Raw genomic sequence first — 15,002 nt, 5'->3', positions numbered from 1 at the left:
AAACTTAAGGGTTCTTTGGAAAGTCAGTTGTGTCGGATGGTGTTTTGCTGGGGCAAGCACATGAAGGAGTGTTTTCCTGAAGCGAACACAGGTGAAAGACGAAGGCCGACTCATGGAGGAATGTTTCGCTGAAGCAGACATGGGAGAGAGGGTGTTCTGCTAAAGCAAGCACGTGAGAGGACTCGTGATGAAGGATTCTTCGCTAACAACATGCATGTATTGGCCTGCCTTACATTGAATAGCTGAGCTGCATTTGTCGGGACTCCATAGAGAGAAACGCACCAAAAAACTTCCGGTGGAGTGCTGCAGTCTCTTCCTGCTTCTGCAGACTCAGGGTGATTGGCAGAGCGGTGTCAGCTGAGACAGACGCACTCATACATAAGACCGGCGGCGGTGACAGAGGCTGAGCTGGGCTTGCTTATAGAGCTAGCTGTGCAAACTCCGTTGCTGAGAGAGGCACAGCGAGAACTTCTGTGCTCCTGCTGGTCGCTCCTGCTGAGGTTGAGGCCTGATTGTCTCTGCTAGGTCCTGCCACTGCTGCTAATTCGAGTTTGCTATCCCCACTCTACCGAACTGGACTGCTGGCGAATCCGTGAAGTGGTTTTGAGTGGATTGAGTTGCTACTAATCTGTGAACTGAACTGCAGATTTCCAGACCACACAGACAGGAGTTGCTCCAAAGAACCTTTCTCTTTTTTTTTTTTTTTTTTTTTTTTGTTCTGTTTTGTTTTTCAGAGCGAAGACTTTTTAATGAATATGTTTTACAAATACACTGGAGAATCACACAGTGCTTCCTGCATTGGATGCGATCCTGGGTCACAAGTCTGCACGCTCCTTTGCAACTGGACCTGTGACCGAGGAAGCTTTCATCTCGCCTTCATTGGTTACTATGACCCCTGCATTATCTTCAAATATTTCTTCCATATGACTTTCGTTGTCAAATTACCACTGCGGGATGTACCTTTTTCCTTGGTTCTGGTTTGCCTTTCTTAACTGTGGCCATCACCATGTCGCCCACACCAGCAGCAGGAAGTCTGTTCAGCCGTCCCTTGATTCCCTTCACAGAGATGACAAACAAGTTTATAGCTCCTGTGTTGTCAGCACAGTTGATCACAGCTCCTACCGGAAGACCCACGGAAATCCCAGAACTTCGCTCCGGAGGACCCACCACATCCTCGCTTCGACATCTTGAGAGTCCCCCAAAGAACCTTTCTAAACAGGTCTTCTCCTCCTCCCCCACTACTCCCTCCCCCCTTTAGTCTTACAGGGGGCAGAGGCAGGAGGAGGCCCAAGCAGACAAAACAGTTCTGCACTAGCTCAGTCCATGTCCTTCCGGCCAGTCTGGACGAGGCGAGAGGGTGTTGCTCTCAAGTAAACTGCTGGTGTATGTGGGAGAGTTCTCCCCAGAATCTGGACACAACAGAATGTGTGTGGACATTGAAATGTACAGTAAGCATTTGAGAGCAGGGCCTGAGGGAGGGAACAGACTCTGACTGCAGCCACAGGTAAAGAGCAATGGAGTCACATGTCCCTTCTGCCATAGCAGTGGAGCCATATGTCCCTTCTGCCATAGCAGTGGAGCCATATGTCCCTTCTGCCATAGAATGGAGCCATATGTCCCTTCTGCCATAGAATGGAGCCATATGTCCCTTCTGCCATAGAATGGAGCCATATGTCCCTTCTGCCATAGCAGTGGAGCCATATGTCCCTTCTGACACAGCAATGGAGCCATATGTCCCTTCTGCCATAGCAGTGGAGCCATATGTCCCTTCTGCCATAGCAGTGGAGCCATATGTCCCTTCTGACACAGCAGTGGAGCCATATGTCCCTTCTGCCATAGCAGTGGAGCCATATGTCCCTTCTGCCATAGCAGTGGAGCCATATGTCCCTTCTGACACAGCAGTGGAGCCATATGTCCCTTCTGCCATAGCAGTGGAGCCATATGTCCCTTCTGCCATAGCAGTGGAGCCATATGTCCCTTCTGACACAGCAATGGAGCCATATGTCCCTTCTGCCATAGCAGTGGAGCCATATGTCCCTTCTGCCATAGGATGGAGCCATATGTCCCTTCTGCCATAGCAGTGGAATCATTAATCAGGATGTAATTTTTTTTCCAGTGCTAGGGTCAAACCCAAGGCTCACACATACATGCTGGGCACAGTATCTTCCATGGATCTCCCTACGTTCAGAACCCTGTAATGACTTAACAACTAGTAATCGCTGTTGTTACCACATTTTTTAAATTCTATTTTATGTATGGTTGTTTCACATGCCCATTTATGTCTGTGTGCCACATTCATGCCTGGTGCCCTCAAAGGCCAGGAATGGACACAGATTCCCTGGAATTTCGGTAACAGAGAGTTGTGAGCTACACTGTGAGTGCTGGGAATCGAACCCAGGTCCTCTCAAAGAACAAACACTTGGTAAAGCGCTCTTAACCACTAAGCCAAGTCTCCAGCAACCCCCTAACTATAAAAGGCAATAATTTTGCAAGGTGTCATATATGCTAGTTATCCTGATACAGTTACTCTCTTGCAATGCCTATAAATATGAAGACATTAAGCTGGACCACGCACCGTGGCACCCACCTTTAATCCCAGAACTCAGAAGGCAGAAGCAGGTGGATCTTTACAAATTCAAGGCCAGCAGGGACTGCATAGTGAGTTCCCAGACAGCCAGAGCTACACAGGGAGACACTGTCTCTAAATAAACAACGACAGAAACACAGTCAGTTGTGTGTCTTACATGTTTGACTTTTGTCAGTTAAAAACCATAAGGCTTTAAAAGGAAATGCAAGTTCAAACAGTACATACTGAGTGATTTTTAATAACGTGGGGGTGGGGGGTGGGCTGGAAATGACTGGGAGGAAATACACCAAATGCTAAGGACTCCCTTCAGTAGGGCCATGTGTAGAACCTTTTCATTCACTGGCATGTTACTGTGGTACTCAGTCTTCTCAGGTGGCTCCTGCTACTCTGTCCTCAGGGGATCTTACTTTGTACATGGATAAATGAATAATGTCACAGTTCCAAAATATGGATCAGGGGGCTGGGGATTTAGCTCAGTTGTAGAGCGCTTGCCTAGGAAGCGCAAGGCCCTGGGTTCGGTCCCCAGCTCCGAAAAAAAGAACCAAAAAAAAAAAAAAAAAAAAAAAGGTCTTGCTGTACAGTCCAAGATATGGATCAGGGTGTTGGTTGTTCCTCTAGTATCCGCCCAAGTTACCTAGCAACAGCTCTGGTAGCTGCCTGCCAGGTGTGAGCCAACCTGGTGCTCACTCTCTCTCTCTTTCTCTTTCTATAACCCAGGTCCTCTCAAAGAACAAACACTTGGTACAGCGCTCTTAACTACTAAGCCAAGTCTCCAGCAAGGACTCCCTCCAAAGGGAGTCTCCTCTCTCCCTCCCTCCCTCCCTCTCTCTCCCTCCCTCCCTCCCCCTCTCTCCTTCCCTCTCCCCCCACTCTCCCTCTCCCCCCCCCGCCCCCGTCTCCATTCTCTCTCTCTCTCCCCCCCCCCAGGTGTTCCTGGCTGGTCTCTTCCTCTCTTCCTCTCTCCTCTTTTGGTCTTTCTCTGTCTCTTTCCCTACCTCTACCCCTTTCAGTCCCTGCTCCATTCCCTGACTCCCTTCCCCCCAAAAAACTTCCTTTGGTACTAGGCCTGTTACATGGTGATTCCTCCAGGGAACCCTTGGCCAGTCCACTGAGGTGCTCCCACCGAGGTGCTCCCACTCCCTGCATTAGAGCATGCTTCAGGAAACAGGGAAAGGGTTTTGGTTTTATTATTTATTTATTTATTTATTTAATTATTTGAGACTGGATTTCTCTGTGTAGCCTTGGTTGCCCCAGAACTCAACTATATAGACCAGGCTGGCCTTGAACTTACAGAGATCTGCCTGCTTCTGCGCTGAGATGGAAGGCGTGGGCCACCACACCTGTGGAAGGTTTTTATTGTAGATGTGAGAGAACTGGAGAGGAGTCGCAGAGAGAGAAAGTAGACGTGATAGATCCATCTGGCCAGGAGAGAGGCAGGAACAGAGCAGAGGGGAGAGTCAGGGGAGGGAGAGGAGAGGGAGGGATAGAGAAACAGAGAGGGGGAAAGAGAGGAGAGAGGGGAGAGAGGGGGAGGGGGAGAGAGAGAGGAGAGAGAGAGGAGAGAGAGGAGAGAGAGAGAGAAAGAAGAAGAAGAAGAAGAAGAAGAAGAAGAAGAAGAAGAAGAAGAAGAAGAAGAAGAAGAAGAAGAAGAAGAAGAAGAAGAAGAAGAAGAAGAAGAAGAAGAAGAAGAAGAAGAAACAGAAAGGAGAGAGGAGGAGGGAGAGACAGAGGGGAGGGAGGGGGAGGGAGAGGAGAGAAGGGAGAGAGAGAGAGAGAGAGAGAGAGAGAGAGAGAGAGAGAGAGAGGAGATGGAGAGGGAGGGAGAAGGAGGGAGGGAGAGTATAAAGCAGCCAGGTTGTAAGGAGCATGAGTTAGCTAAGGGGCTGGAAACCCATGAACCCAGAGGGCATTTAGGGAGAAAAGGTAGGGAAGGCTTCATGGTCCCTGAAGTGTGTACTGGGTATAGGTGAGACTGAGGAAGCTTGGAGGGCACCATGGGCTTTGAGATGCTAGTAGGTTCCACAGGCTATGCTAGTATGCTGATATTCCTGTTGGTGATGAGGGAAAATGGCTCCCTTTGTAGAGGGGAACTGGCCTCCAAAGTTCCTCAAGAACGCTGGCTTGTATCTAACTGACAATAGAGTTTCCTATAGTCCAGCATCACCCTTTGGAATTTCCGGAATTGGAGTTCCCTTAGGTTACGTGATACTGGGATTCAGCCTAGGGCTCCATACAAGCAGTCACTCTACCCATTAAACTGCACCCCTAGCCTCACGTCTCTCTTTGAAGGGTCTCACTCTGTATCTTAGGTTAGCCTGAAATCATGTAGCCCAGGTTAGCCTCAGACTAACAATCCTTGCAATCCTCCTCTATGAATCGCTGAGCCCAGCTAAGCTAAAATAGCCACATACAACTCGTGGATAGCAGATTGGGGCTTCACGGTTGTGCAAGGTGAAATGTCTGTGTTCTGAGAGCTCGCAAACCTGACAAGAAGCCTCGAGGGACAGGAGGGACGGCACTGACTAGCCCACTGGCCACGAGAGTCCTTCAAAAGGAAACCGCACGCTCAGTTTCAAGAGCCTTCTGCGTGGAGAAGAGCTTCTGAGGAGGGAGCCAGGCCATGGCTGCCCTCCAGAACAGGCCAAATGGGATGCCGCCTTTCCAGAGTGGACCGAGATCATCTCTCCGGGGACTGCGGATGCTCTCTAATGCGGAGAGCAGGCAAGGCAGGGAAGCCACAGGGCCTGCGTCCCCTCCTGGGGCTCCACGCAGGTTCTGATGCCAGCTCAGAGGTTCCTGTGCTCCCCACCCCGAGGCTCTGAAGCAGCTCCCGCCCTCTGGAGCCGAGCTGTGGTGGAGGTGGTGAGAAACTCTTCTGGGAGTGCCTGGCAGACTCCTTGGCAGGGCCAGGAAGGGAGCAGGATGCAGAGTGGGGAAAAGTATATTTAATACTATGAAATAATTGTATATTTGGATAATGAAAAAATAGCTGTTTTCCTAGTATTACAGGAATTAAAGCAAGAAGAAATCCTGTGACTGGGGGGACGGGTTAGAAACAACGAAAGCTCCTTCTGGAGGCTCTGAGAGGTCAAAGAACCTTTATTTAAAAGGTTTTATTTTATGTGTATGTGTGTCTGTGCACTGCATGCATGCCTGGTATCTGGGAAAAACAGAAGACAGTGCCAGATCCCCTGGAACTGAACTTACGGTCATGAGCCAAGTGTGTGCTGGGAACCCAACCCCAGGTCCTCTGCAAGGGCAGCAAGTGCTCCTTGCTGTTGAACCACTTCTCTGGTTCAGGATAGAAGGGCCTTGAAGACAGATCAGCCCACTCTGTAGATGTGCAATTTCAGGGAAATTACTCAGCCTCTGGACCTCCATGCTTTCATCCATAAAATAGGACTAATTATGCCTCCTACGCAGAACTCCACGAATGGTTTTACTTGAAGCCACGTCTAGCCAAAAGCATTCCTGTGCCTTGCCGGTCTTGGGAGGAGTATGGAGAGGAGGTGGATCTGGGGGTCCTGCAGGCAGGGACTATGGAGTCAGCATGAGCTGCAGCCAGGGGAGACCTGGAGTAAAAGAACGAAGCCACACTTTTCCCTACACGTGACACATCTGGTGTATTTGTCCTGCACAAAGGGAGATGTGGGTGAGGGGCTGGGGGTAGGAAGGGGAGGGGCTGCCTTACAGGAGCAGCTGAAGAGTGTTCAGGACCAGTGGCAGTTGGATGCCACTTTCCCTTCCTCAGAGAGCAGCTTGTGGGACAACCACAGTGCACACAGTGTGTCAGGAGCCAGGAAGGCCAATTTCTAGTTTTTTTACGGTGTTCATTCTCACCCTTCTTGGTCAGGGCTTTGCTGGCGGGATAGACTTTTATTCCACTGATGTATTTCATCTGCAGGGTCGGTATAAAGGCTGTGTGGTGGGTGGGTCTCTTTCCACAGTGCCATAATGCAAATTCCCTCTGGTCAGAGTTTCCTACTAGCTCTTTAAGCCCGAGTTACAGTCCTGTGATAACGTGCAGCCGGTTCTTCAGACAAGAGGTTGAACCTTTGTTTTGTTCTTGCCAACACCAATACGTCAGTGCTAGGAGACACACAGGATCACAGGCACTAAATGGCCTCTTTAGAGGTTCTGAGGGTCTCAGGACCTGAAAAATGTCTCTCCTCCCCCCCCCCCCCACTCCTGGTACCATTGTGCATGCTCTCAGCTGCTGGATTCCAGACTCCAGTCTTCCCAGACCCTTCTGATAGACTCTGGTCCTCTAACCCAACTCCCTGGTCCTCCCCACCCCCCCCTTCTACTCCAGTAGCCTTGTCAAACTTCTGTAACTTCTAGACCCCAGGATTGAGCCTGCCAAATGAGTTCCTTCCCTTTGTCTAGATTCCGGAATGTTGGGGCCGTAAGAGAGCATAGAGGCCAGGTAAACACAACTCCTGGGTTCTAATGAACAGAAAACTAGATCCCTGGAAAGGAATGAAGGCTTCTAACGGGGGACCAGTTATCGAATCTACTGACTTCTTCCTGACCAAGAGCATGGAACAAACAAGATCCAAGGGTCCCTCTGGAAGGTTCTCTCAGCTGGCCCCCACCAGTCATCAGCCTCCTGTAGCTAAAGAGATGGCTCAGCAGTTAGAGCACTGGCTGCTGCTGTTGAAGACCGGGTCTGAGACCAAGCATCTATGGCTTTGCCTAATTATGTGAGAGTCCAGTTCCGGGGGAATCTGATGCCCTCTCCTGACCATCTCCGGTACTGCATGCAAGTGGTGCACAAACATACAGGCAGACAAAACACCCATAAATCGTAAAGACAGCTTCCTCCTCAGTTCGTATCTATGGGTGCCACCACCTTCCCAGTTGTTCTAAGCATAGAGGACAGTGTGTGGCACAGTGGAAATGCCGTCATCAGAGAAGCCCGTGCAGATGTGACCAAAGCGAAGTCTCTGTTCTCAAAGGTCTAGAAAACCCGCAGCCAAGTTGCTTAGCTTTTGACCTGTTCCCATATTTAAGAACTAGGTACGTAGCTCAGAAGGGAAGGTAATACCATGCTGTTCGAGCCGCTGACCCGGTGCATCTCCTGTACATGGACACGGTATGGGGAGTTCCACAGGAGAGGCACAACGCTGCTGCTCCTGCCACTTCCTAGGAGCAACCCCACTCTGCACGCGAGCGGACCTCAGGCCAGAGTGGGGAGTCGGTAGTAAGGGTCACGCTGTAGTAGTCACGCTACTCAGTCGCCTTTTCTGGGACCTGGGTCTTCTTTTTTTTCTTTTCTTTTTTTCGGAGCTGGGGACCGAACCCAGGGCCTTGTGCTTGCTAGGCAAGCGCTCTACCACTGAGCTAAATCCCCAACCCCGGGGACCTGGGTCTTATAGTAAGCTGCTGCCCTGTGCTTTTGGCTCGCTACCCCCAACAGAGAGAGTACACGGGCAGAAGGTACCAGAGAGTTCTCAGGGCACCCCCCGTGCTGAGGGCTCCACCACATACAGGGGTGTCGGCCGCTGTGGGATTGGTTGGCACAGCACATCTGTGGCGGGTGGGAGAGGTGAGGACAGAAGCAGGGGCTCGCTCAGCGGTGGGCATGGCAGAGATGCATCTGAAGCCTGGGCAGCCGGCATGATTCTGCCCAGCTCTCTTGTAAAGGGGTATGGGGAGCAGGCAGGTGCAGGAGCCGTTAGGACTACACCCTCCTCTGGTCTTATGATTTAACCTGGCTTTCATGTAATCCGCCGCTGAGCCGTACTGAGGCCCCCACCCACCTGCTCTGCCTCAGAAGCAGACAGCCCCATCCCACTCTCTCTTCCCAACACCCATTTGCTCCCTCCTCTCAGCTCAGACATCTGTTCCCCCACCCACTCTTCACCGCCCTCCCCTCTCCCAGCCTGCTCCCAGGAAATGCTGTCTGTCTGCAGCACCCTTCTTATCCCTGTCAGAGGCTGGCGTCCTCTTCGGTCTACCCTTCCACACCTGCAGCACCCTGGTGCCCCAGTAGGGTCAGTACCAAGGCACTGGTTGCAGTCTTGAATGGCGCTGGCTAGAAGGTCCTGGTGGGTGTGGTCAGGGTATATGATATCTGCTTGTATGAAAATATCACAGCGAGCTCTATTTTTTTGAAGATTTATTTGTTTATTTTATGTATGCGTGTACACTGTCACTCTCTTCAGACACACCAGAAGAGGGCATCAGATCTCATTACAGATGGTTGTGAGCCACCATGTGGTTGCTGGGATTTGAACTCAGGACCTCTGGAAGAGCAGCCAGTACTCTTGACCACTGAGCCATCTCTCCAGCCCTCACGTGAGCTCTGTACAAGTAATATTCCTAAACAGGTGGCTGCATACGTGAAGTGCTCACTGTGCAAAACGAGCTTGGACTCCCAGCATTCATGTAAAAATCCAGGTGTGCCGGTGTCCACCAGTCATTAATCCCAATGTTGGGAGACAGACAGGAGGATCCAGGGGACTGCTGGCCAGACAGTCTAGCCAGACAATTAACTCCGAGCTTTTCTGATTGGAAAAGTGGAAAGTGAGAAGGGGGAGATAACCCATGTTGACCTCTGGCCTCTTTCTATGTACAAGTGTGCACATGCACACACGAATAACACCACACACACCCACACACACACACACACACACACACACTTTTAAATCAGCTTAATAAATTCTTGGTGATATATGAGAGACTAAACCCACACTTTCATGCAGAGCAGGCACTCTCTGACCAGACCAGCAGTTGTTATTTTAAAGTTCATGTGTGTTTTCTCTGCACATACATGTACTTCATGAATTCCTGGTGCTTGCAGAGGCCAGAGGAAGGCATCAGATACAATGAAGCTGGAGTTGCAGATGGTTGCGTGCTGCCATGTGGGTACTGGGAACCGGACTAGAGTCCTTTGCAAGAACAGCAAGTGCTTTTAACCACTGGGCCATCTCTCTTGCCTCTGAGAAGACAATTCTTTAAAGGCAAAAATGTCTAGAGGTTGAGGAGATGGTTCAGTGGGTAAGAACACTTGCTGTAAAAGCAAGACCCTGAGTTCCAAATTTGCAGTTCCCATGGAAGAAGCCAGAAATGTGCACAGGTGCCTATAATCCCAGCATTGGGGTGGGGGCGCAGACAGGATTCCCTGAGCTCATGGGCCGGCCAGCCAGCCCAGTGGAAGTGATTAACCCCAGTGAGAGAGCCTACCTTGAAAAAGGTGGTGCAGCACAACAGAGGAAAACATCCACATCACCCTCTGCACACTCACGTGGGCACACACGACACAGCATGGGCCTGCATGCGCACAGTCAGCTTCCCATGACGTAATCCGGCCCTTGTGTGTCTTCGGAGCATTTTCCTCAGGTGGAGCATGTTTCACTCCTGCTCCCCCTCAGGTCCAGTTGCTCCTTGGATCTAGCCTGGGCTTTTCCCATATCTTCCTCTGCCCCATCCCTGTCACTTCTGTGTTGATCGAGCTCAGTCAAGCCTCTGTGTCATTATACTATGAGCATCCACTCCACCAATGGAGTCCCGGCCAGCATTTAAGGTCTTCCTTTGGCTAATTTTTATGTTCGACAGCTTCTGACCCAGACTCCTTCGTTGCAAGCACACCTGTCAGCTCCCTGTTGTAGGAAACCCCCATCAGTATTCCCACCTCTGAGCTCCAGGCCCCTTTTCTTTGGCCTCCCTGGCACCGACAGGACCCTTGCTGCCTGCCACAGGACTCGCTGGCTTTGCAGGTCTGATGTGAGTCTAACTGCAGGTCCCCGGGGAACTCTGATGTTCCCGTTTGCAGGGAGGCGCTCCAAACCTGAGTTTTGTGGAGGAGCATGAGGGCGAGGTGGGTGTGGCTTATGTCACAACTTAGCCACCCACAAATAGCCGCCCGGTCAATGTTTTGTTTCCTGGCATCTGAATGCTGCGCCCAGTGTCCCTTTTCCTGAGAAAGGCTCTCCAGGATGTCAGGGACCAGCCACTGAGCCTTAGCCTTTCAGGAGGGGGAGAAAAAGTTACACGTCTAGCGTTTGCAACAAATGCTTTCTGGGCCTGTATTTTATTATTTGAATTTGTTGGGACTATTCCAGGATATGGATTTGAGTCCTGGTTTGACTTCTTGACTCCTGTTACAGGCAGTGTAGTTGGGGCGTTCTCCATCTAAGTGTAGCTTTGGTGTTTTGTTTTCCAATGTGACCTTTGCTCCGTCCTCATGGATCCCTCTGTTTTAGATGCAGACCCAGGGTTAGGAGCTGCTCTACCTTGTTTCCTTTTGCTGTGATAAAGGGAGGGGGAGGGGAAAGGGGAGGTGGGGGAGGAGGAGGAGGAGATGGAGGAGGAGGAGGAGGAGATGGAGGAGATGGAGGAGGGGGAGGAGGAGGAGATGGAGGAGGAGGAGGAGGAGATGGAGGAGGAGGAGGAGGTGGAGGAGGAGGAGATGGAGGAGGAGATGGAGATGGAGAAGGAGGAGATGGAGATGGAGGAGGAGGAAGAGGTGGAGGAGGAGGAGGAGGTGGAGGAGGAGGAGGTGGAGGAGGAGGAGGAGGAGGAGGAGGAGATGGAGATGGAGGAGGAGGAGATGGAGGAGGAGGAGGAGATGGAGGAGGAGGAGATGGAGGAGGAGGAGATGGAGGAGGAGGAGATGGAGGAGGAGGAGGAGATGGAGGAGGAGGAGATGGAGGAGGAGGAGATGGAGGAGGAGGAGATGGAGGAAGAGGAGGAGATGGAGGAGGAGGAGGAGGAGATGGAGGAGGAGGAGATGGAGGAGGAGGAGGAGGAGGTGGAGGAGGAGGAGATAGGAGGAGGAGGAGATGGAGGAGGAGGAAAAGATGGAGGAGGAGGAGGAGATGGAGGAGGAGGAGGAGATGGAGGAAGAGATGGAGGAGAAGGAGGAGATGGAGGAGGAGGAGGAGATGGAGGAGGAGGTGGAGGAGGAGGAGATGGAGGAGGAGATGGAGATGGAGGAAGAGGAGGAGATGGAGGAGGAGGAGGAGATGGAGGAGGAGGAGGAGATGGAGGAGGAGGAAGAGGAGGAGGAGGGGGAGGAGGAGGAGATGGAGGAGGAGGAGGAGATGGAGGAGGAGGAGGAGGAGATGGAGGAGGAGGAGATGGAGGAAGAGATGGAGGAGAAGGAGGAGATGGAGGAGGAGGAGGAGATGGAGGAGGAGGAGGAGATGGAGGAGGAGGTGGAGGAGGAGATGGAGGAGGAGGAGGAGATGGAGGAGGAGGAGATGGAGGAGGAGATGGAGATGGAGGAGGAGGAGGAGGAGATGGAGGAGGAGATGGAGATGGAGGAGGAGGAGGAGATGGAGGAGGAGATGGAGATGGAGGAGGAGGAGGAGGAGATGGAGGAGGAGATGGAGGAGGAGATGGAGGAGGAGGAGGAGGAGGGGGAGGAGGAGGAGGAGATGGAGGAGGAGATGGAGGAGGAGATGGAGGAGGAGGAGGGGGGAGGAGGAGGAGGAGATGGAGGAGATGGAGGAGGAGGAGGAGATGGAGGAGGAGGAGATGGAGGAGGAGATGGAGGAGATGGAGGAGGAGATGGAGGAGGAGATGGAGATGGAGGAGGAGGGGGAGGAGGAGGAGGAGATGGAGGAGGAGATGGAGATGGAGGAGGAGATGGAGGAGGGGGAGGAGGAGGAGGAGATGGAGGAGGAGGAAGTGGAAGAGGAGGAGGAGGAGATGGAGGAGGAGGAGATGGAGGAGGAGGAGGAGGAGATGGAGGAGGAGGAGGAGGAGATGGAGGAGGAGATGGAGATGGAGGAGGAGGAGGAGGAGATGGAGGAGGAGGAGGAGGAAGAGGAGGAGGAGGAGGGGGAGGGGGAGGAGGAGATGGAGGAGTAGGAGGAGATGGAGGAGGAGGAGGAGGAGGAGGAGATGGAGGAGTAGGAGGAGATGGAGGAGGAGGAGGAGGAGGAGAGGGTTTATTTGGCTTGCACATCACATGGAAACCCATCACTGGAGGGAGTCAGGGCGAGAGCCTAGAGGCTGGAGCTGAGTGGAGCAGCGGCCATGGAGGAGTGCTGCTCACTGGCTTCCTCAGCCTGCGTTCCTAAATGCCCCAGAACCACCTGCTTAAGGACGACACCACATTCCTCATCAATCGTCAATCAAGAAATGCACTACTGGTCTTCTCGTAAACTTTTTGTTTTGATTTAATTTTTGGTTTTGTGGGATTCTTTTCTGTGTGTTTTTGCTGGGAGTTTCTTGGGTTTTGTTTTTTGTTTTGTTTTGTTTTCTTTTTCTTGGAGAGAAAACGAGCACCTGAAGTTGGGCACACAGGGAGCCAGGAGGATCTGGGAGACTGGGGAAGGGAAAACATGGTCATAGTATAGTTTATAAAAAGATTTTTTAAAAATAAAAAATGGATTAAAAAGAAAAAAAAGCCTTTCAATCATTCTGATGGAGGCATTTTCTCAACTTAAATTCCTCTTTCCAGAGGACTCTAACTTGTGTCAAACTAAAGCAGACAAAAACAACAACAACAACAACAAAAAACAAACGAAAAAAAAAAAAACAAACAAAAAACCCAACAAAACCCTCCTCCCCACAAAACCCCAGGACATGGATCTTCTGGAGTCAGTGGAGAACAGAAGCTGGGAGCACAGATCAGGACAAAAGCCAGCCTTGGCTCTGCTACTCAGCTATGTGAGCATCTCCAGGAGCAACCTTTTCCTCATCTGTAGCACCCACTGCATGTGCTGCTGACACTGGGTCAGAATGATTCTGAAGTGCACTCAACAGCAGACGCTGGCCACTTAGAGCAAGGGGCGGGGTGGGGGGACGACCCCTGTGACCCCTGTGACCCCTGTGGCGTTTGAATGAGAATGACTGGCTCCCATGGGGTCACACTTTTGAATGCTAAGTCATCAGGGAGTGGCACTATTTGGGAGGGATTTGGAGGTGTGGCCTTGATGGAGGAAGTGTGTCACTGGTGGGGGGGGAGGGTGACAAGACATGTTCAGTGTCTCTTCCTGCTGCCTGCTGATCCGGATGTAGATCTCTCAGCTCCTTCTCTAGCACCAAGACTGCCTGCATGATGCCATGCTCCCCCCAACCCCCCACCATGAGGATAAAGGACTGAACCTCTGAAACTGTAAACCAGCCCCAATTAAATGTTGTCCTTTATGAGGGTTGCCTCGGTCATGGTGTCTGTCCACAGAAATAGAACTGTGACTGAGGCAGACCCCAAACTCACAGCTCACAGCTCAGTTCCACAGAACGCCAACGAGACTGGGCAGCTGTCTTAGGGCTTCCACTGCTCTGAGGCCAGTGCTTCCCTCCCTCTGTCAGAGCGTTGGTGCAATTGGCAAGGGTAGTGGGTGGGATTGTGTGCAGTGTAGCATCCTGCAAGCAGGTGCCTCTGTGCCCCTAAAGCTAAGCCCAAGCAAATGGAAACCATACATTTGTGTCCCAGTTGGAATCTGGAGAGTAACCTTTGACCGTGACTAAGGCCACCAAACACAGCATTGTGGTGTCTCTTGGGCTCTGGTCTCCTGAGGGAAACTGACAACCATAGTCCTTCAGTCATTTTTCTTTCAGTTTAGGTTTTTTTATTTTATGTGTACCTGGGTGTGTATCTGTGCACCACTTGTGTGCTTGCTGCCTGTGGAGAACAGAGATGGGCTTCAGATGTCCTGGAACTCAAGCTAGGCTGTGAGCTGCCACGTGGGTTCCAGGGACAGCAGCCACTGCTCCTGACTGTGGAAGCGTCCCTCCAGCCCCACGGCCATATCCTTTACTGCTTCACCCACACCTTCCTGCCCCTGGCCGGAGTTGTCAGGCCCCTGTTCTGTGGCGAGCTGAGAAGCGACGAGCAGGACTCAGGCTTGGGAATCGTTTGGAAGTGACGCTGGGAGCTGTGGGGGCTGAAGCTGGGAGAATCTGGAGGTGGTGAGGCTGAGAGAGTCTGGGCAAGAGCTCAAATGCAGGGGAACATTCTAGAACTGGGTGGGAACGAGCTAGCTGGAGGTGAAGCCTGGCAGCAAGCACTGAGCCAGCACAAGGGTGAGGCAGGCGCTCCAGCAGCTGATGCTCAGCCGGGCTGGGGAGAGGAGCCATCTGCAGAGTGTCTGAGGAGAGCCGCACCTGTGCACACTGTACCTGTCGCATGCTACCTGTGCATATGCAACCTGTGCACCCCTTCCCCGTGCTCCCCTCCCCGTGCACCACCTCCCTGTATACCCCTCCCTGTGCATACCCCCTGCCTATACACCTCTTCTCCTTGCACCCCGTTTGTGTGCACCCCCTCCCTGTACACACCCTCCCCCATACCCCTTTCCCATGCACCCCCTGCCCGTGCACCCCTCCCCACGCACACTCTGGTGCTTCTGTTTGAGGGGAGCATCCTATGGGTCCTAGGAGATGGGCAATCTCTGAGCAGAGCAGACTGACCTTGGCACAGAGGGCTCCTGCAGTTCTCTGTAGGGGGCCAGCTCTG

General features: G+C 52.1%; 1 long non-coding RNA gene and 1 pseudogene across 1 annotated transcript; both read right to left on the bottom strand.

The window, feature by feature from the left end:
• Nucleotides 1-779: 779 nt before the first annotated feature.
• Rpl23-ps5 (ribosomal protein L23,pseudogene 5) lies at nucleotides 780-1,186 on the bottom strand (annotated as a pseudogene).
• Nucleotides 1,187-6,184: 4,998 nt separating this feature from the next.
• LOC134479785 (uncharacterized) lies at nucleotides 6,185-6,897 on the bottom strand. Its single transcript, XR_010053531.1, has 2 exons — nucleotides 6,783-6,897; nucleotides 6,185-6,676 (listed from the first exon to the last, which is right to left on the bottom strand). It is a non-coding gene; the product is annotated as an uncharacterized LOC134479785 (long non-coding RNA).
• Nucleotides 6,898-15,002: the final 8,105 nt, after the last annotated feature.

This window comes from Rattus norvegicus, chromosome 7 (assembly GCF_036323735.1).
Source record: "Rattus norvegicus strain BN/NHsdMcwi chromosome 7, GRCr8, whole genome shotgun sequence".
NCBI classification, from domain to species: Eukaryota; Metazoa; Chordata; class Mammalia; order Rodentia; family Muridae; genus Rattus; species Rattus norvegicus.
Note: the sequence above shows the minus strand (reverse complement) of the source record. Positions and strands in the feature narration are given on the sequence as shown.